At 39.0% G+C, this 21,114-nt stretch overlaps 1 long non-coding RNA gene across 1 annotated transcript; it reads left to right on the top strand.

Annotated features, from left to right (window-relative positions):
• The first annotated feature begins 1,868 nt into the window (after positions 1-1,868).
• On the top strand, positions 1,869-3,896 carry LOC148013763 (uncharacterized). The gene is made up of 3 exons (XR_015688865.1): positions 1,869-2,392; positions 2,466-2,590; positions 2,740-3,896. It is a non-coding gene; the product is annotated as an uncharacterized LOC148013763 (long non-coding RNA).
• The last annotated feature ends 17,218 nt before the right edge of the window (positions 3,897-21,114 follow it).

Below are 21,114 nucleotides of genomic sequence, written 5' to 3'. Positions count from 1 at the left end.
ATGATTTTATCTTTTAGGAAAAGTTCATGACTAAAAGGTGCTTTTCTTACATTAGCTTTGTCTGCTAGATGCAAGTTATTGGTTGGGGATTTGAACTAGAGTTGGTGATTAATGATGGTTATTTTAGAGCTTTTATTATTTTTTGTCAAGGTGGCGAGGGGGCTCCCTTAGCTAAGTGTGGAGACATGTTTGAGTGCTGAAATGCCTATATTTTTAGCTATTTTTTATTGGATTTTAAGCTGGTTTTTATTTGATTTTGTAGTGGATTCATTGTTTTTTGGATATTTTGTAAGTATTTTGAAGTATATTGGAATGGATTGAATATATTTGAGAAGCTCCTGATAGTTTTTAGTTGAGTTATGATAATTTGATTGGCTCTGTTATATGTATGTTTGGTTCAAATGGATTTGTTTGGCTTCTATTTTCTTTCTGTTTGAGAGGTTATGATTGTAGTTGAGTGGTTTGACAAAGCAGACACCAAGAAGAAAACACTCTAGGTGTTATGTTTCAGCCATGGAGGTATTTTTGGATGACTTATATGCATGTGAATGGATAAAAATAGGGTAGCAAGCTGTCCAAGAAAGATGAATGGTGAAAAGAGGAGTACAAATGGCTTAAAAGTAAGGCACATGGGTTCTTCCTGAAAAAGATGAATATCTTTGGAAGTATATAAAGAACAAGAAAGAGACTCCACTATGAGTAATTGGTGATAAAGCTACTTGCAAGTAATGCAAGAGTTTGATAAGAGTCTATGGGCTATCCATAGAGATGTTTGGGCTACATTTCAAAAGATCGAGGAAAGATATTGGTGGCAAGGAATGTATAAGGATATTGCACACTTTGTGGAATCATGTAATACCTATTAACTATACTTAGTTGTAAAGCATCGAGATGGGTTGCAACCAATCTATTTTTTATCTCATCAATATAAATGGATAATAGATTTGGTCACTATGCCTACAAGACTTTGGGATATGAGATACCTTGTTCTTGCATGTGACAATTTGATAATCGGGTGGAGGGAGGAGCTCTAAGCGCTTAAGACTATACATGTTGTGTATTTCTTTTGTATAAGTCTTTTCCTTTTTCTGGTATCTCAAAATTGAAAGCACCTATTCTAATAAAGTTACTAAACATATAAATTGAAACCCATGTAAAATCTTTGATTCAAGAGAAAGACCAATTAAAACAAAATGTTGGCTCAACTAGGAATCTTCCAAGTCCCACTTTCAAATAAGGGGTAAAGATTTAACCATGTGGTTAAATCTGAACCCATACTTCAAAGTGGGACTTGGAAAGACAATATATATAGTAGTTAGGGTAGATTATACTTTCAAGTAAAGGGACAAAATTTGATCATGTGGTCAAATATTAACTATATTGGGAATTCCCACACTATATGAGAATTTTCAAATTCCCTAATATAGTGTATTTTATAGTCTTCGTTGCTATACAAGACAAACCAATAAGACTATATCCTAGATAGGTTATAAGGGAATCTTCTAAGGTAGCATAGATATAAGCCATAACACAAGCGTCAATGACATAAGCAATGATAACTTGGATTGCTGCGCTCTCTCATGGACCATTTAACCATTTCCAAAGCATCAATCTCAAATGCATGAAGCATAGCATTAAATTCGAGCAAAATATAAAGCGTAAGATACAAGTAACTTATGGACACAATTGTAGAGCACATAGAAACAACATTGCAAATGACAACAGCCAGGAGGAAAAATGCGTCGCTTTGCGATTCCTATTCATTGAAAAGAAAAGTTAAAAAGCGACCTAGATGACGCCAACCGTTGCGTCTCTCTCTCCTTAATTTTAGTCTGAAAAACCAACGCGTACGTCGTCCAATTACTAAGGTTGATCGTTTCTCTCTCTTTCTTCTATCACTGGCGTATATCATGGACGGGCCTCTCTTTCTTTGGGCAGGCAGATCCGAAAAGCTTTGCAACAGAGATATTTATGCCTTTTGATCGAGCTGGTTGCCGATCAGCTTTGCTATCCTATTATCTTGCGACTGCAACAACTTGCAGAAAGCTTCGGCGGCGTCAAAGCTTCACAAATCAGAGATCATGACCGATCCACAAAGACGTTTACAACTAGTGACGCCAGGAGAGAGAAAGAGACATATATATATATATATTTGGCAGTCGACTGGTACCCATATGGACCGTGTGAAGCTTACATGACATTCCATTATTTTATAGTACAATTCCAGACAGTTTCGACACGGGTAGTCTACTTCTTGAAGGTACCGAATAGGCACAAAAAGGAATGCCGAACCAGCGATAGAGCGACAAACGAATAGGCATAAAACGCATGGTGGATTCCAATGGCTGGTGGTCCTAGAAACGGGGCGCTTAAGATCGGATTGATGATTAAGGTAAGCATTGTGCTAGCCTTTACTCCGAACGACAGGTTCGCTTTTACTTGCCTTTGATATAAATCAAATACAGACATGCATACAAGGATGAACAGGAGATGTGAGGAAGATGGTCAATGTTCATTGGTCCTGACAAATAAATTCCCAGACGGCATTGGCAAAATTGAACAGATGTCCGCCAACATCGTTGTCCACAAGGTATAATGGCAGCCAGTGCCATAACAGCTAGTTGATCAATGTCCTGTGCCAAATATTTTCGTCAGACAAGTAGTAACCGTCCAGTATATCGGCCTCTTTGCACTTTACTGATCAAAAGCAAAGTGTACTTGTGGATATGAGTTTTGCAGTTTGAGCAGCCCAATGGCAAACTCCGCCGAAGCGTCACCCATGTATGCAAACATCATCTGTTGGATGGGGTAGCGGAACATGCGAGCGGCCCTACCTGTCAGGACGAGCTGGTTGGTGGGATATTGTAGCAGGTTTGCTACAGCAACAATGGCAGAAGCGGACACGTGGTGGAGCTGGAGTATGATGCTTGAGAGGGGTCTTAATGCACGCCGCCGTCCATTCATGTAAGTGGCATGCTCGCGAAGAAGAGATCCCATCATCCCATGGGGAGGGTTGTCAGGCCGTGGACGAGGTCGTGGCACGTTCCCGTCTAAGAAGAGAGTGCTTATGCAGGGGAAGCCGTTGTCGCGGAGGCATTGGAAGAGGTGGGTAAGGATAGAGACGGATGCATGGGAGCAGCGGATGTGGAGGCGTAATGACTTGAGGTTGGAGGTGAGGCCGAGGAGGCAGTTGGTAAAGGCGGGCAAGGTACATTCTGGGAAGAGGCGTCGTTTATCTGGAAGATCTTCGTCGAGGAGTGTAAGGTTGACAAGCCCCGGGAGAAGGGCCGTAGGGCACAGCTCAGAGCCACCATTTGATCGAGTTGCGGCAGCGCCAATAATGGGTATGCCTAGGGGCATCACTGACAGCTCTTGGAGAAGCGGACAATCCGAGAGGAGCTCCAGCCGCAGTACGTAACGCACGCTTATACACTTTAATCTTGGCACGTTTTGCACCTTCACAACCTCTGGTAGTAGTGTATTGCCGATCACGAAATGCGCACATTCCTCGCTACCCACCTCCATCTGGACTCGGTACCGCACCTTCAATGTCTCCAGGCTAGGCATTCCCTGGATGATGAAGCCGGCTCCGAACAGCCCGCAGTCTGTCAAATTGAGCTGCTTCAAATCCCTCGCAATCAAGCCTTGCTCTGCAGGAGCTTTCGATTCACAAAATATGTCGACCAGCTTCGCATTGACCAAGGTCAGATCCTCCAGGTTCCGTGAACGCAGCGCATCATACTTCGGCATTAATACCTCGCCTGAGAGCGTAGCACCTGAACCTTCCACGAGCAGTCTAGTGGACTCGTGCCGCAGCAGCAGCTGGGCAAGATTCCAGACTGCACCCCCCAACCCGTGTTAATACAGTCGCCGAGTCTGATGCCCTGAAAGGCTGGTGGGATCTCCGATTAACCTCGCCGGTCGGATGGTCAATTCATAGCTGCCGCTAAAGTATAGCGTCTCGGCAATCAAGAGCGTGCTCGTCCTCCTGAACGCCTTGCCTACGCTGCCGAATGCGGCCGTAATGCGTTGTGCTTCACCCAAGACTGCTACAAGCTGCTCATCCACAGCACACTGATAACCACATCGTCCTCGCTGGAGAAGGCGCTTGATTGAAAAGGAATCTTAAAACCTTTTTTTTTTAAATTTACCCCTTAAAAGAAGAAAATATATAACAATGATAATAAAACAATATATATAAGCCAAAATTACATTCGACTCCACAAAATACATATTGTGGCTTATATATATTGTTTTGAGTTCGCATGTACACAAGTTTATATACGTCAACTTGTGATACTAAGCCCATGTTGATTTAACATCTCTCATCCTCCCTTTCAATATATCTCTTCCTATGTGTGTGTGTCACTCTCTTTATCTATCTCCCTCCGATTGTCTCCCTCTCTTTGCCTCACTCTCTCTCTCTCTCCCTCTCTTGCCACCCTCTCCTCTCTCTCTCTTCTCTATCTAGCCTTCCTCTCTTCCATCTCTCTCTCTCTCTCTCTCTACACCTGCTACCCTCTCCTCTCCCTACTTTCTCTATCTTTTTACACTTCTCCTTATCTTCTCTCTTTACCCTTTCTCTATCTTCCATGTCTCCCCTCTCTCTCTCTCTCTACTTATCCTCTCTTCCATTTTTCCTCTCTCCCTCTCCCTCTCTTTCCCTATCTCTCTCTACCCTTCCTCTACATTTCATCTCTCTCTCTCTCTCTCTCTCTCTCTCTCTCTCTACTCTTCCCCTATCTTTCATCCCTCTCTCTACACCCTCCTCCTCTCTTCTCTTGCTACCCTTCCTTTCTTCTCTCTCCCTGTCTCTGTCTCTGTCGCTCTCTCTCTCTCTCTCTCTGTCTCTCTCTCTTAGACCAGAATTTTAAAATTTTAAAATGAACTATAACTTTTTTTTTCAAACCATCCAAATTTTCCATTAGTATGTCACTCATCCCTATTAAAGATTGTATAAATGCATGCTATATAATCTTAATAAAGAAAGTCTCTAGTCTCTAAAATGAAAAATGGGTAACTTGGGTGCATGGTAAGAAATGTTAAAGTAGTGGATTATGAGATGTGTGTATCAATAAAAATTGTTATTACTGTAAGTTTTAGTGTATTCAAATAAACTTTTGTGGAGGAATATGTTGTTGCCACAATAGAAGATGAGGCAAAAAAAGATTACAATTTTTGGCATATGCGTGAGAGAAATCAACATATAGACCTCCATACATGCAATGATATTTCTTCATTAAAATTTTGATAGACACACTAATGCCAATACCACTACAATTTAAATACTCTTTAATTGAAATTGTTAGGCATATCTTGATGCTAGTAAAAATTTCCTCCATTGAAAGTTCCGTGAAGTTAACCTAGAAACTTCAAGTTCTTGATATTCCTCTATTTGCTATTTTGTACCTAAATAGAACTTAGAAACTTCAAGTTCCAAATTATTTATGGTATTGACAAATCTATTTGATAACCAGAAAATATGTGCAAATAAAGGCACCAAAATGTGCTCAACATGGAAACATCCTTTGCAAATTTACACTTTGCTTTTGTACTCTCTTGTAAAAAAATCAAATATGAAGCAGTGTAAAATGTGTAGTCCAAAAGGCTCACATTAAAAAAATGTTGAAAGGAAAAGGGAAGGTCAAACACCTTTTGTCTCATTCCAAAAATTGAAGGGTCTTTAGACCTTAGCCAAGATGTATGCATTTCAATTCTTATAATATCAAGAAAGGAAAAGGAGGAGATTTGTTGAGTGATCTGAGGAGGTGGGAGGTTGAGGTGGTTACACCCTCTCTCTTCCTTTATCTTCTCCTCTCACGCCTCATTTCTTGCTCTCCCATTTTGGCACAACTCTCATCTTTCTCATTCTTGTTTCTTTCTCTCTTGTGCTCCTTTGCAAGATCTCATAGAGAGTGAGGAAGAGGAAGAGGGTGAGGATGGAAGAATTTCCTAATTTCTTGTGTGCCTCTCTCTTGTGTGTTTGGAGAGCATGGATTCTTGGTTTGAAGGAGAGTTTTCTTGTAGGTTTTCATGGCCAGCAAGTGTGCTTGTAGCCTCTCTTGGCCGGTTTGTGGTTCTCATGGTGTCGTGGCAGGGTGCTCTTCATTTGGTGCACTGGCCGGAAAAAGAGGTGGCTATGGAGCTTGCAAGGAAGAGGGGTTTTGAAGCCATGGCCATGACAAGGTTTGAGGATTTCAAGCTCATGCTTCATCATTTTCATGATAGAGAATCAACGACTATCTCAAGAGTGCAAGGCAAAGCAGATCTGATAAGAAGATAAAGAAGACAAAGTTCTAGAGATCTTGTGGTGCTTTTGAAGGAATTATTTGGTCAATGAATCTACAAATGAAAGGGAATGCCTGTGCTCAACATCAGGAAAGGATTGAAGCTATGCTTGTAGAGATGGTGGGAAGATCAAGAACCAATGCTCGATACGATTACACTTGAGGAGTTGCAGAAGAAGATGGTAAATGCATCGAGCTACTTATTCCCAAGTTGTTGTTGCTACTCTGATAGCCGAGTGGCATCTGTCTAGTACTGCTAGTATCTTTCCTCCACCAATCTCACATGCTTCCCTACCCATCACTTAGTGCGTCAAGTAGCAGTTTTGTTGTAGAATCTCCATGCCTGCTACCATTCCCTCAATGATGCCCAAACACGTAGCATTGTGTGCCAACAATCGGGCCTTGCAGGACCGCAACATCCAGCAGAGGAATGGCACAATCAACAAAGCTGCATCTGCCAATCATGGACCAGACGAAGGTTAGCAGCATGGAAAGTACAACTACAGCCCAGTTTCCACCACAATGTCCATGATAATGTTAGTATCGTGCAGCGACGATAGCAATACGTGATGCCAGGAGGCATATTCCACGGTGGATTCCGTGAGGTTTTATGGTGGATTCCGTAAACTTAGATGACCGGGGCTCATACACAAAGAGGATTCTTTGTGCGAGAAGTTGATGGGGACGCCTGTCCTTTTCGGGTGTTTCATTAATTTAGTGTGTACATGGGTGATTCCATAGCGGGTGATTCCGCAAAATGCATATTAAATTAATAAACGTTTATGAGTTTAGAGTGCGCACTCGTAATAAATTAAGGTTAGGATTTATTTCTAACCAGTTGATTTATTTATGTAGCTGAAGACTGCTAGGTATTCACTTTTGTCGGTTTATTTGTATTATTTTACTAACGATTGTGAATGCTTCAGTTGATGTGTAGAGATAGCAACAGTGGCGGAGGAAAGCACTGGAGTCTAGCGAGCATTCGACTTATGGATTATATTTTGATAGGCGACACGCCTATATTTTGTTATGTCTATTAAGGCATTGATTATTGATTATTATTTTGTATGCGCCTATGCACACGGATATGTTATTTCTATTTGGGACATTGTGTTGGGCGTGCCGGACTCTATGGGGACCGTCCATTAGCTTTATTTCCTATTTTTGTAGAAAGCAAACTCAAAAGCTAAAAGCTTGTCATATTTTTGTAAATTGGGCTATTATTGAGCATGAAGATGGAAATATACATAAAATACATGCTTTGTGAAGCGCTCACACAAGGCATGGGGGGAGATTGAACCCAATTGGTCTCTTGCTTCTTGTCGTTCATGCTTTTACATTGTTTTTTGTACAAAAAGGTAGAGTTCATTGTTCTTGGGGACCTTCCGGGATTCACTACGTGAGCATACTGCGACCGATCTGCGCACCAGTGGTATCAGAGCGGAGCTGAGATCAAGAGCTTCCAATTGCTACCCATCTCGAGGGAAGGCCGAGCTCCAGGAACGATCGCGCTCTACAGTCAATCTCGTCATGAACCGTCGATACAGGCAGACTTCTGGCGATCAAGAACCCATGTTTCTACTCTCAGATCGCGAAGGACCAGGCTGTACAGGCGGAGGACCACACATTCATCTCCTTCATCAAGTCTTCAAAAACCAGTGAGCAAACTCCATAAACCAACTTTTTCAAAGCTTAATTATTAAGCTTATAAGCTTTAAAAGAAGCTTGAAGCTTCAAATTTCTCGCCGTGGTACAAGAGGAGGTCTCCGCGTTTTTCGCCGTGAAGAAAAAATGCCCCCCCCCACGAATTGCGCCGTGCTGCCTCTCTTAAGCTTAAGCTTGAGCTATTAAGCTTAAGACTCTAAGCTTCTACAAGTCACACAAGACAAGTAAGTTCATAAACTCTGGGTCCTGCACCTCCGAAGTCAAGTCTTGCAAGTCGACTGGAATCAAGTCCTGCAAGTTCATCAAGTCGGCCTAAGTTCTGCAAGTCTGCAACTTTGCAAGTCGGCTAAGTCTGCAACTCTGCAAGTCAGACTAGTCAACTGGAGTCAGAACTTACTAGTGCTCAAGAAAGGAATTGTTTATCAATGGACTGAAAATCAACAGAAATCCTTTGACTTACTGAAATGTGCATTAACCAATGCCCCTGTTTTACAATTGCCTGACTTTAATAGACTATTCTTTCTAGTTGTGACCGATGCTAGCGGATCAGGAATAGGAGCCATACTAATGCAAGACAATCATCCAATAGCATATTCTAGTTCTAAGCTGAAACCCTCTGAGCTGAAATATATCACTTATGACAAAGAACTATTAGCAGTTGTACAAGCATTAAGATAGTGGAAACACTACTTAATGGGTTCAGAATTCATGATAAAGACTGACCAGCAAAGCATTAGACATTTACTTAGCCAACCCCAAATTTCTGACCGTCATATCAAATGGGCTTCCTTCATTCAAAGTTTCCATCCTATCATTCAATACCAACCTGGAAAAGAAAATGTAGTTGCTGATGCATTGAGTAGAAGACCTGCAATTCATAATATTTCTATCATATCTTTTGATTCTTTGATTGCTATGAAAGATACATATCACCAGGATATTACTTTTCATTCTGATTGGAATAAATTAGTTCAAAATAATTTCATTCCTGTTGATTCATTGTCATATAATGATGGATTTATGTTTTATGAAAAGAGACTGTGTGTTACTATTCCATTCGGATCTTTTGTTTTGAATGAAATTCATTGTCCCCCATATCAAGGTCATAGAGGTATCATCTCTACATTACGTATGTTAACTGAAGATTTTTATTGGCCGCATATGGATGCAGATGTATCTAATTTCGTTTCTGAATGTTTGATTTGTCAAAGAATAAAGAGACATCATGGTAAACAGTATGGATTACTAATGCCTTTGTCTATTCCATCTAAACCTTGGAAACATATTTCTATGGATTTCATTACTGGTTTACCAAATACTAAATCTAACCATGATATGATTTGGACAGTTGTAGATAGATTTAGTAAGCAAGCATATTTCATTCCATGTAAGAAAACTTTAACAGTATCACAGGCAGCACAGTTATTTTTGAAAACTGTTTTTACTAACCATGGATTGCCAAAAGTTATCATTTCAGATCGTGATTCTAGATTTTGTAACAATTTTTGGATTACACTATTTTCTAACCTAGGCACAAAGATTGATTTCTCATCTGCATTTCATCCAGAAACTAATGGACAAACAGAAGCCACAAACAGCACCATTCTAGATCTTTTATGTGCATATACTATCTCTAAACCTCAGACATGGGACACTCATTTGCATTTATTACAGTTTGCATACAACAATACACCGCACACATCTACAAAGAAAGAACCTTTTGAAGTCATTTATGGATATAGATTATCTACACCTGTTGCATCTTTGTCTAATAAAATTCAGAGTGCTAATGATATTGCTAGTATGCATAACAGTATTTTTGATGAGGCTAAGGATATGATTGCTAAAGCCCAGCAATCAGATACCAAACAAGCCAACAAGAAAAGACAAGCCATGAATTTCAAAGTTGATGATTATGTTTGGCTGAGAATAGAAAAACGTAGACTGCAAAGTGTAGATAGACATCCAGTTGTCAAATTAGCTCCTAGATTCTATGGACCATTTAGAATCATTCATAAGATTAATGATAATGCATTCAAATTAGAATTACCATCTCATTGGAAAATTCACAATACATTTCACATTAGTTTATTGAGACCATTTAGAGGCCAATTACCTGTCCACCCTGTTTATGAAAACCCACCTTTATTAGAGGAAGAGACTGAAATACTTGAACCAGAAGCCATCATAGACACTGACTACATGACCACTAGAACTAACCGAAGGTATTCTAGATATCTAGTAAAATTTAAGAACCATCCTGTAGAGGAAGCACAATGGATGCACGCTAGAGACTTAAATGCTTTCCCCACTCTGTTAGCTCCACATTGAGCTAATACCAATTGAGATCAATTGCTATCCCACCCCGGGGGTATGATGCCAGGAGGCATATTCCACGGTGGATTCCGTGCCACGGTGGATTCCGTGAGGTTTTACGGTGGATTCCGTAAACTTAGATGATCGGGGCTCATACACAAAGAGGATTCTTTGTGCGAGAAGTTGATGGGGACGCCTGTCCTTTTCGGGCGTTTCATTAATTTAGTGTGTACATGGGTGATTCCATAGTGGGTGATTCCACAAAATGCATATTAAATTAATAAACGTTTATGAGTTTAGAGTGCGCACTCGTAATAAATTAAGGTTAGGATTTATTTCTAACCAGTTGATTTATTTATGTAGCTGAAGACTGCTAGGTATTCACTTTTGTCGGTTTAATTGTATTATTTTACTAACGATTGTGAATGCTTCAATTGATGTGTAGAGATAGCAGCAGTGGCGGAGGAAAGCATTGGAGTCTAGCGAGTATTCGACTTATGGATTATATTTTGATAGGCGACACGCCTATATTTTGTTATGTCTATTAAGGCATTGATTATTGATTATTATTTTGTATGCGCCTATACGCACGGATATGTTATTTCTATTTGGGACATTGTGTTGGGCGTGCCAGACTCTATGGGGACCGTCCATTAGCTTTATTTCCTATTTTTGTAGAAAGCAAACTCAAAAGCTAAAAGCTTGTCATATTTTTGTAAATTGGGCTATTATTGAGCATGAAGATGGAAATATACATAAAATACATGCTTTGTGAAGCGCTCACACAAGGCATGGGGGGAGATTGAACCCAATTGGTCTCTTGCTTCTTGTCGTTCATGCTTTTACATTGTTTTTTGTGCAAAAAGGTAGAGTTCGTTGTTCTTGGGGACCTTTCGGGATTCACTACGTGAGCATACTGCGACCGATCTGCTCACCAATACGACACTGAAAAGTAATAACCAAGAGTTTATGCCCCATCTACGACTAGTTCCACTATCTCAAGTAAGAGTGAACCAACAAAGGTATGTCCAACCAGTGCAACCTAGTGTAACTAGTGTATGGCCGCCTGCCTGTGAGCTGGCTTACCACCATGTATAGTCCATAATTATCAGCAATGATCTATCCCATCGGACGGCTCCCATGACCAAGGATCTAGATTGGACCCCTTGCCTTGATTCCACGGGCTACAAATTTTCTCTCCATCGATTGCTGCAGTAATAGGCGGGCTCTTCCTCTCCACTTGTGACCTTGCAGAATTTTCCTCTCTCTGAGGAGACTGTTGTTGTGCAGCAAGGATATGGCAGATAGATTTTTTCTTTCTTTCATTAGTGTCTACCGATAAGCTCATCTTCTTCTTTCCTTATCTGTTCAACATGATTATCTGATTAATCTTTAATTTCTTTGCCACACTATAATGCTAAGATTTAAAACCTTTGACCAAAATAACCCTCCCTAAAATCCATTTACATGCAGCTTCTTTACAATTCTCTTCTTTTGTGTTCCCGAGATTACATTCCTTCAATACACACCAGATTTTTCTTTTTTGTTTTCTCTAAAAGCTTTTATGAATAAAATCTACATTTTTTTTTCCTTTTTCTAGTGGTTATCTTTCATTCTATGTTGAGTGTGATGCCCATCCTCGTATGCAAATTTGTTGGAAAACTCTATCTTTTGTGGTCTATGTCATTTGATTTGGTGTGCTTGTAACCTAGGCTTTAAGAACCAGTTGTGTCTTTCTTTTTATGTGTTATTTCCCTTCCCTATCCAATTGCAATATAAAGAAAATGAAGATGAAGATTTGTTCAAGTGTTGACTGTGGTTCTTCTTCAAATTTGTTCGCGGGGACACTTCACACTTAAGCATGGGAGGAATGATAACTAGGAAATATGTGCAAATAAAGGCACCAAAATGTGCTCAGCATGGATACATCCTTTGCAAATTGACACTTTGCTTTTGTACTCTCTTGTAAAAGAATCAAATATGAAGCAATGTAAAATGTGTAGTCCAAAAGGCTCACATTTAAAAAATGTTGAAAGGAAAAGGAAAGCTCAAACACCTTTTATCTCATTCCGAAAATTGAAGGGTCTTTAGACCTTAGCCAAGATGTATGCATTTCAATTTTTATAATATCAAGAAAGGAAAAGGAAGAGGTTTGTTGGGTGATTTGAGGAGGTGGAGGCTGAGGTGATTACACCCTCTCTCTTCCTTTATCTTGTCCTCTCACTTCTCATTTCTCCCTCTCCCATTTTGGCACAACTCTCATCTTTCTCATTCTTGTTTCTTTCTCTCTTGTGCTCCTTTGCAAGATCTCATGGAGAGTGAGGAAGAGGAAGAGGGTGAAGATGGAATAATTTCCTAATTTCTTGTGTGCCTCTCTCTTGTGTGTTTGGAGAGCATGGATTCTTGGTGAGAAGGAGTTATTTCTTACAAGTTTTCATGGCCAACAAGTGTGCTTGCAACCTCTCTTGGCGGGTTCATGGTTCTCATGGTGTCGTTGTAGGGTGCTCTTCACTATTTTTGGATGAGTGCCACTTGGCCAATCTTATCTATCTTTAGTCTATTATTTGAGCCAAGGAGATTGTTAGAAAAAATGAGGCCCTACTAATAGGCTTACAATAACTAGCCTTAGAGAAGAGATCATTTGGGACATCACAGCTTATGTAAGAGCAAGAATGTAATCATCAATGATGTCATGTTGCAACTTATTATATAGCCTTACATAAGAGGCACTAAGACTTCATTTTTACAAGTTGAACAACTAAACGCTGATAAATCTAGTTTCCCCTAGCTTGAGCATGCATTGCTAGTCATGACTAACTATCGTTCACCATATAGTATTCAATGTTCATGTTCAACTCAATGTAATGGAGCTCCATATTTTCAACATAAATGTCAATTCCTTAAGGATAAATAGTTCACAAGGATTTGATGGTCTTCATTCACAATTCTTTATCCAAGTTGTTCTAACCCTATTTTCCCCTATATGTGCATAAACATATGTTTGTCATTTGAAGTGTGGGAATTTCTAGGTTAGGACTTGGGCCCGTCTTGGGTTACATTGGTTTCATTTTTTTAATATCCCAAAACTCTAGAGAGTCCTAGATTGTTTTTCCAAAGTTTACTATGGGAGATGTGCCTCTAGCTAGGTTTTTTGTTGTTTATCGTATGTGAGTGCCTCCATTTTTTCATGGACGTGAGTTTTTATCTCATGCTTCTATTCATCTTCTCGACATAGACAATTTTAGTTTTTATAGCATTCCATATTGTAACATTTTCGATTCCTAAAACACACATTCTTTATATAAATCTCCTCTTAGGAGGCCAAAATGATAAAATTTAGAAATAAGTGGCAATTTTTTTAATTATTCCCCTTTTTCCCTAGCCGACTGTCGGGCTGGAGGAGAGGGGAATAGCAAGAGTGAATAAGCTCCTTGTTGGAGCTTGTAGGGGGGTGAATGCCATGCAAAATGGCGCATGGAGGGAGGGAGGTACCTCACCCTCTCCCATATAAACCCCCTGTGGGGAAGGGGAGCATTAATGGTGGTCGTGTGAAGAGGAGAAAGAAAGGCGGTAATTATCGTCACGCTGCCAGGCGAAGGGAGAGAGGGGCTGAGTAGGGACGTTGCTGCTCTACCGCGCCGTAAGGGAGGAGTGTCGCTGAAGCTGTCAGCTCGCCCTGCCGCCAATCATCCGCCAGCTGCTACGAGAAACGCCGCCAGTAGAACTGCCTGCCAACATGCCAACAGATATCGCCTCCTTTGTCCTCCACGTGGAGTGGACAGAAGCTTCTCAGAAGCTTCTAAAAGACCTTTGGGAAGCCCCCCTTCTTGTGGGCTTCCTTGAAGGGCCTTTATGTGGGTTTAATAAACCTTCCCCCCCCCCCCCCCCCCGGAATCCAAAGCCCCCTTCTTGTGGTTCTTATACCCCCCCTGCCCCCGGGATTTTTCCATCCATTCCCTTGCAAATTCCACCTAACCCCCTTTTAGTGAGGTTTCCACACAAGTCCTCGAATCCCTTCTCGTGTGTTTTCCCTCCCCTAGCTGGGTTTAAGGCCTTTCATAGCCTTCCCCTAAGGCTATTTAACCCGATTTCCTTTTAAATCCTCCCCACACAAATAGCCATTTTCGCAATTCCCGTGGATTTTTTCCCCCTCACACATTATCTTAAAAGCCCTTCCTAGGGACTTTTATAAACCCTTTCCAAAGGGTTCTTTATAACTCGGATTTCTAAGCTACCTTTTCCCCCTTTTGCATACCACAAAGCTATTTTCTTTTCCCCCTTTTCCGTGTAGACAATTTGCACCCCCAGAGCTTCTACGAAAGGAAGGAAAATTTCATAAGTTCCATTTCTAAGGTTCGATTCTGAAGGATGGTGGAATCACAAAGGGAGTTTCATGTGCAAAGGAGACGGCCAACATCATAAATCTGTGTCCAAGGCGGAAAGGCCAAATTCGCGATGGCTCCTAAGAAGGCATAAGGCGCAAACGCAGGAGGATCATCTCCTAGCATCCATGTGGACATTTCACCACAAGTCCAAATTTTTCTTCCTAAAATTGATTAACGTCATAATATTTCAATTATGCATGGATCATTTGAGGAATGAGGATGCATGCTTTTTCGATTGAAAATACTTTGGCTAATAGCTCACAATTGAGGGATTCGGTCAGTAGTAATTTTCAATAAAACAAACAAAATAAAGTGAGCATAAGATTCTATGCATTCTAGCAAGAGGTTTTTATGCATTGCAAAGTAATGAAATTAGATTAATTAATGCCCATCTTTACAAAATGGAATTATGTTAGTACACTTAGATTAAGCATGGAAGGAATAAACCACATATCGCATTATTGAACATCTTTTCTTCGAAATGATTCTTAAAGAAAGTTGTAGCAACCGTAGGAAATTGCTAGGGCTGCATGAAGAAGTTGTAGCAACCAAGTGGACTTTTGGGCACTCTTCTTGATTTCCAAGCAAATACACCTCATGAAATTGTCAATTACCACCTGTTGATCAAGTTGAAGGTCCCCATAGACTTAATTTTTGTCAAGTTACATGATACAAACTGAAAATTACATATCAAGTTACAAAGAAACTGATAAGATTAAATGGCATCTAAGACAAATGTTGGGGAATAATGATTGAATTATGTATGAAAGTTTCTAATGTGAATCCTAACGAAGTTCTTCTGCAAACATAAGAACTCCATGATTTATGCCATGAATAGAAAACCCTTTGACAACGTAGTATTCATATTACATCATCTTCATAGTCTTTCTCTCAATCTCCCTCATGTAGATATAATGTTTCTTCATAGAAATTGGCTATCTCTCATACACCATCTCTCACACATATGTTCTCTCTCGATAGTACATGATAATAACAAGGAATCAGATTCAATAATCCTCTCTTTATTTTGGATACCCCTCCCAAGAGTTATGCCTAATTTAAAGAGGCACCACAGCCACTATAATGTCCCTTGAGAGCTCCTTCGTGTCACTGCCACTTTAGTCTCTAATTTAAGTTTTAGTCAACTACTTCTGCTTCTCCTAGTGAATAAAATCTTCCATTATTATCTTTTCAAGATTAGAAATTATCCCCAAGCTAAATATCCATCCATCAGAACACTTACAGAATCATATAGAAGGCACTAAAAGGCATACAAAAGCTCAATAATACACTACTACTACAAAACATCTACAAAAGGCATAAAAACCATAGAGCTTAAACCAAAACAAAATTAAACCATAAAAAACCATCCAATTCACTCTTAATCATTCGTCAAACCACTCATCTAAAATCATAATCTCTCAAAAAAGAAAGAAGACATATCAAAACAAACCCATCAAACTTGAATAGACACAGTAGAGTTAATCAAAACATTAGAATAACTGAACTAAAAACCATCATGAGCTTCTCAAACATATTCAATAAATTTCAAAACACTTCAAAATACTTCCAAATCATCCAGAAACCAATCAATGCACCACAAAATCAAACAAAGAAACCCAAATTCCAATACAAAATAGCTATTAATACAATCATTTTAGCACTCAATATATCCCCATACTTAGCTAAGGGAGTGATATTCAAAAAAGAATACTAAAATCTCTAAAATGAATATCATCAATCATCAACTTTAGCTCAAACAAGTCCTTTATCCCAACCAATAACCTGCATCTAGCAAACAAATCTAATGAAAGGAAAACATCTTTTATCAATGAAATATATCATGCTTAAAAGCTTAATGGTTTCTAAGTTTTTTCTATAAAGAGGAATTCATCCACAAATATCTTGGGAGGATTTTGAAAGAACTGAAAAAAAAAACACATTCTCTTCACAAGTACAAGATATCAACTCAAGAGAAAAAGACCATAGAAATACAATATGTCCAACTTATAGATATCAATATCCACATTAGCATTAAAGCACAATTTAGAATTTGGCTTTTGATCACTATGAGAATGATGATGCATGTACACTAAGTACATAGAAAAATGAGTAGTCAATCTAATTAAAGGATCATTAGATTGATAATATATTTGGGAAAACTGTAAATAACTATGATAATCTTGTATACAAGTCTTCCATTCCCTTAGAATGATAGACCAATTAATCTAGGGACCATCAATGAATCTATCTGACTCCATCCTCTACATCTGGATATCTGCAAATCAAAACCTAAGTGGCTAGTAACCAACTGAGGTGGATTAGGGATGAAAGATGTGGAAGAAGAAAGAGGAAAGATCATTAAATAATAAAGTAATGGATATGAAAAATCATAAAAAGAAGAAAGTATTAAAGATGGAGATTCATGCAATTTAATAGAATCTAATAAGAAAGGAGTTAAGAAGTATGTTGGAAAACTAGAAAGAAGTGTAGTAGATGGTGGAGTACAAAGAGAAGGAGGTGAAATAACATGATCTTTAATGAACAAGAAATGAGTCAAGACATGAACTTATGGATTTGATTGAGGTTGAAAAAGGAGAGGAGAGATAATATATGGTGTTGATTGAAGTATGGACAAATAAGAATCAAATCTATGGGCCATCCGTTTTTGTGATAATAAACAAGTGAAGGTATTGATAAGCCTAAATATATCGATGATTGTAAGCTTCAAAGAAGAATGTGTCAAAAGGAGATCATGTAGAAATATGGGATAAAGGATCCTCCTACAATTGATTAGCATTTTGTAGATGTGCATATGCTTTTAATTATCAAAAAATGAAGGCAAAAAAATCTATTATTGAATGCTAAGAAAATTTAGGGTTGTCAACCATTTTAGATGAATAATCTTGAAGAATCTCATATATTAATATCTCTAGATGTCAAACATAAAAGAAATCTTGCAAAATAATATCCCCCACATACCAAGATAAATCTTCATCCTCTAGAATCACAAGATCACCTCCATATACATGTAATCAAGCCACATCGTGTCACGTGTAACATAGGCTTCAAATACTATCCTAGCCACTTCCACAAAGGAGATTAGAGGACCAACTACCACTCCATCCATTCTTAGTAGAAAAAACATCCATATTATACAACTTTATATAAAAGGCTAACTTTTGTTGTTAATAATGCATAAAAAAGAAGTGATCTAGTAGGATATATTTTATAAATTTCTCAAAATAGGTTTATAAAAGGTCCATTCTAGATTGAAAGCCTCTCCATCTTACACTACAAGGATATGGAGGTATAGTAATGGCACTTTCCAACGCAAAATAGCGGCATCGCTATTTGCAATGCTAATAGCGACGCAAATAGCGATGGTGCTCAGACGAAAAAAATGCGGGCCGAAACCCGAGCGCGTTATTTTGTGCACATACACGAAAGAGAGAGCGAAAGGGAGAGCGAAATTCATCTTGCATTTGAGAGAGAGTGGGAGAGAAAGAGAGAAAGAGAGACAAGGAAAGCTTCTTACCGCTCCCGCCATCGTCCGTGAAGAAGATGAGGAAGTGTACGGAGGGCGAAGAGGAGCTGCCCTCGTGAAGAGGAGCCGCTGAATCCATCCTCGAGCCTTTATGGTGAGTGCATTGTTCCTTCTTGCTTTGTTTTTGTGTTTTCTCTTACTCTTTTACGAGAGGGAGAGGAGATGAGAGAGAAAGAGAGGGAGAAGGAGAGGGAGAGGGAGGGAGAGGAAATGAGAGAGGGAGAGGAAGAGGGAGAGGAGAGAGAGGCAGAGGAAAGAGAGGGAAACATTAAAGATAATAGGGAAACAGAGAAAGAGAGGGAGAGAAAGAGAGAGCGAGAGAAAGAGAAGGAGAGGAGAGAAAGGGAGAGGAAAGAGAGGGAAACATTAAACATAATAGGGAAAGAGAGAAAGAGAAGGAGGGAGAGGAAATGAGAGAGGGAGAGGAAGAGAGAAAAGGAAATGAGAGAGGGAGAAAAAGAGAGAAAAGAAAAGAAGGAACGAGAGAGAAGGAAAAAACATTAAACATAATAGGGAGAGGGAGAGGGAGAGAGGAAGAAAGAAAAGGAAAGAAGGAACAAGAGAGAGAGGAAAAAAACAATAAATATAATAGGGAGAGAGAGAAAGAGAGGGAGAGGGAGAGGGAGGGAGAGGACATGAGAGAGGGAGAGGAAGAGAGAAAATGAAATAAGAGAGGGAGAGTAAGAGAGAAAAAACATTAAACATAATAGGGAAAGAGAGAAAGAGAGGGTGAGGGTGAGGGAGGGAGTGGAAATGAGAGAGGGAGAGGAAGAGAGAAAAGGAAAGAAGGAATGAGAGAGAGAGGGAAAAAACATTAAATATAATAGGGAAAAAGAGAAAGAGAGGGAGAGGGAGAGGGAGAGAGAGGAGAAGAGAAAAGAAAATGAGAGAGGGAGAGGAGAGAGAAAAAAATTAAACATAATAGGAAAAGAGAGAAAGAGAGGGTGAGGGTGAGGGAGGGAGAGGGAATGAGAGAGGGAGAGGAAGAGAGAAAAAGAAAGAAGGAATGAGAGAGAGAGGGAGAAAATATTAAACATAATAGGGAAAGAGAGAAAGAGAGGGAGAGGGAGAGGAAGGGAGAGAGAAAAGGAGAGAGAGGTTGTTGTTATTGTTGTTGTTGTTTTGTTTCTTCTTTTCTTTTTTAATTGTTTTTTGTTGTTGTGGTAGTCGTAGTAGTGGTAGCGGTAGCGGTAGCGGTAGTTGGAGATTAATTTCTTATTTTCCTATTTGTTGTTTTTGTGGTTATCATAGTAGTAGTAGTGGTAGTGATAGTGGTAGCGGTAGCAGTAGCGGTAGTTGTTGTTTAATCTCTTATTTTCTTGTTTGTTGTTGTTGTGGTAGTCATAGTAGTAGTAGTAGTAGTAGTAGTAGTAGTAGTAGTAGTAGTAGTAGTAATAGTGGTAGTGGTAGTGGTAGTGGTAGTGGTAGTGGTAGTGGTAGTGGTAGTGATAGTAGCAGTTGTTGTTTAATTTCTTCTCTTCTAGTTTATTGTTGTTTGTGGTAGTCATAGTCGTGGTCATAGTCGTGATTGTAGTAGTAGTACTAGTAGTAGTAATAGTAGTTTTCTTGTTTGTTGTAGTAGTAGGAGTAGTAGTTTTTTTTCTTTTCTTATTTATTATTGTTTAGTTTTCTTGTTTGTTGTTGTTGTTGTAGTAGTAGTTTTTTCTTCTTTTCTTATTTGTTGTTATTGTAGTAGTAGTAGTAGTTGTTGTTGTTGTTATTGTTTTTTCTTCTTTTCTTGTTTATTGTAGTGGTAGTGGTTTGTTGTTGCGGTAGTCGTAGTCGTAGTCGTAGTGGTAGTCGTGGTTGTAATAGTAGTAGTAGTAGTAATAGTAGTCGTAGTAGTAGTAGTAGTAGTGGTGGTTTTCTTATTTATTGTTATTGTTGTTATTGTTGTTGTTGTAGTTTTGTTTCTTTTCTTGTTTATTGTTGTTTATTTTTCTTGTTTTTTGTTGTTGTAGTAGTAGTAATAGTAGTTTTTTTTCTTTTCTTGTTTGTAGTAGTAGTAGTAGTAGTAGTAGTTGTTGATGATAATTCTTCTATTCTTGTTTATTGTAGTGATAGTGGTAGTGGTAGTAGTAGAGAGAGAGAGTTGTGGTTGTCGCAGTCATGATTGTAGTAGTAGTAATAGTAGTTTTCTTGTTTGTAGTAGTAGTAGTTTTTTTTCTTTTCTTGTTTATTGTTGTTTAGTTTTCTTGTTTTTTTTTTTCTAGTAGTAGTAGTTTTTTCTTCTTTTCTTGTTTATTATTATTGTAGCAATAGTAGTAGTTGTTGTTATTGTTATTGTTGTTTTTTCTTCTTTTCTTGTTTATTATAGTGGTAGCGGTAGTGGTAGTGGTAGTTGTAGTTGTGGTCATGGTCGTAGTCATAGTTATAGTCATAGTCGTGGTCATAGAAATAGTCATAGTCTTCGTAGTCATGGTTGTAGTAGTACTGGTGGTTTTCTTGTTTGTTGTTTTTGTTATTGTTGTTTTAGTAATATTTTTTTTATTTTCTTATTTACTGTTGTCTAGATTTCTTATTTGTTGTTGTTGTTGTACTAGTGGTAGTAGTAGTAGTTTTTTCTTCTTTTCTTGTTTGTTGTTATTGTAGTAGTAGTAGTTGTTGTTGTTATTGTGGAGAGAGAGAGATATGTTTTGTTAAACGAAATGAGAGAGGGGAAGGAAGAGAAAAAGGAAGAAGGAACGAGAGAGAGGGAATAAACATACAATATAATAGAGAAAGAGAAAGAGAGAGAGAGATGAAGGAGAGGAGATAATGAATGGGTAAAAAACAAAGAGAGAGTGGTGGCGAGGTCCGATGCAACACCACAAGACGGGAAACACTCCGACATACATTAATTTATGGGTGGGTGGGTGGAGACTTTACATACGTTAATTTTTGCCAAGTTACAAAAGAGAAAAAATCCCTTCTC

The sequence above is a fragment of the Lygodium microphyllum genome, chromosome 26 (genome assembly GCF_053477565.2).
Source record: "Lygodium microphyllum isolate KBCC chromosome 26, Lygodium_microphyllum_v1.1.10, whole genome shotgun sequence".
Classification (NCBI taxonomy): domain Eukaryota; kingdom Viridiplantae; phylum Streptophyta; class Polypodiopsida; order Schizaeales; family Lygodiaceae; genus Lygodium; species Lygodium microphyllum.
The sequence above is the reverse complement of the archived record's forward strand: the minus strand, read 5'-3'. Positions and strand labels throughout refer to the sequence as shown.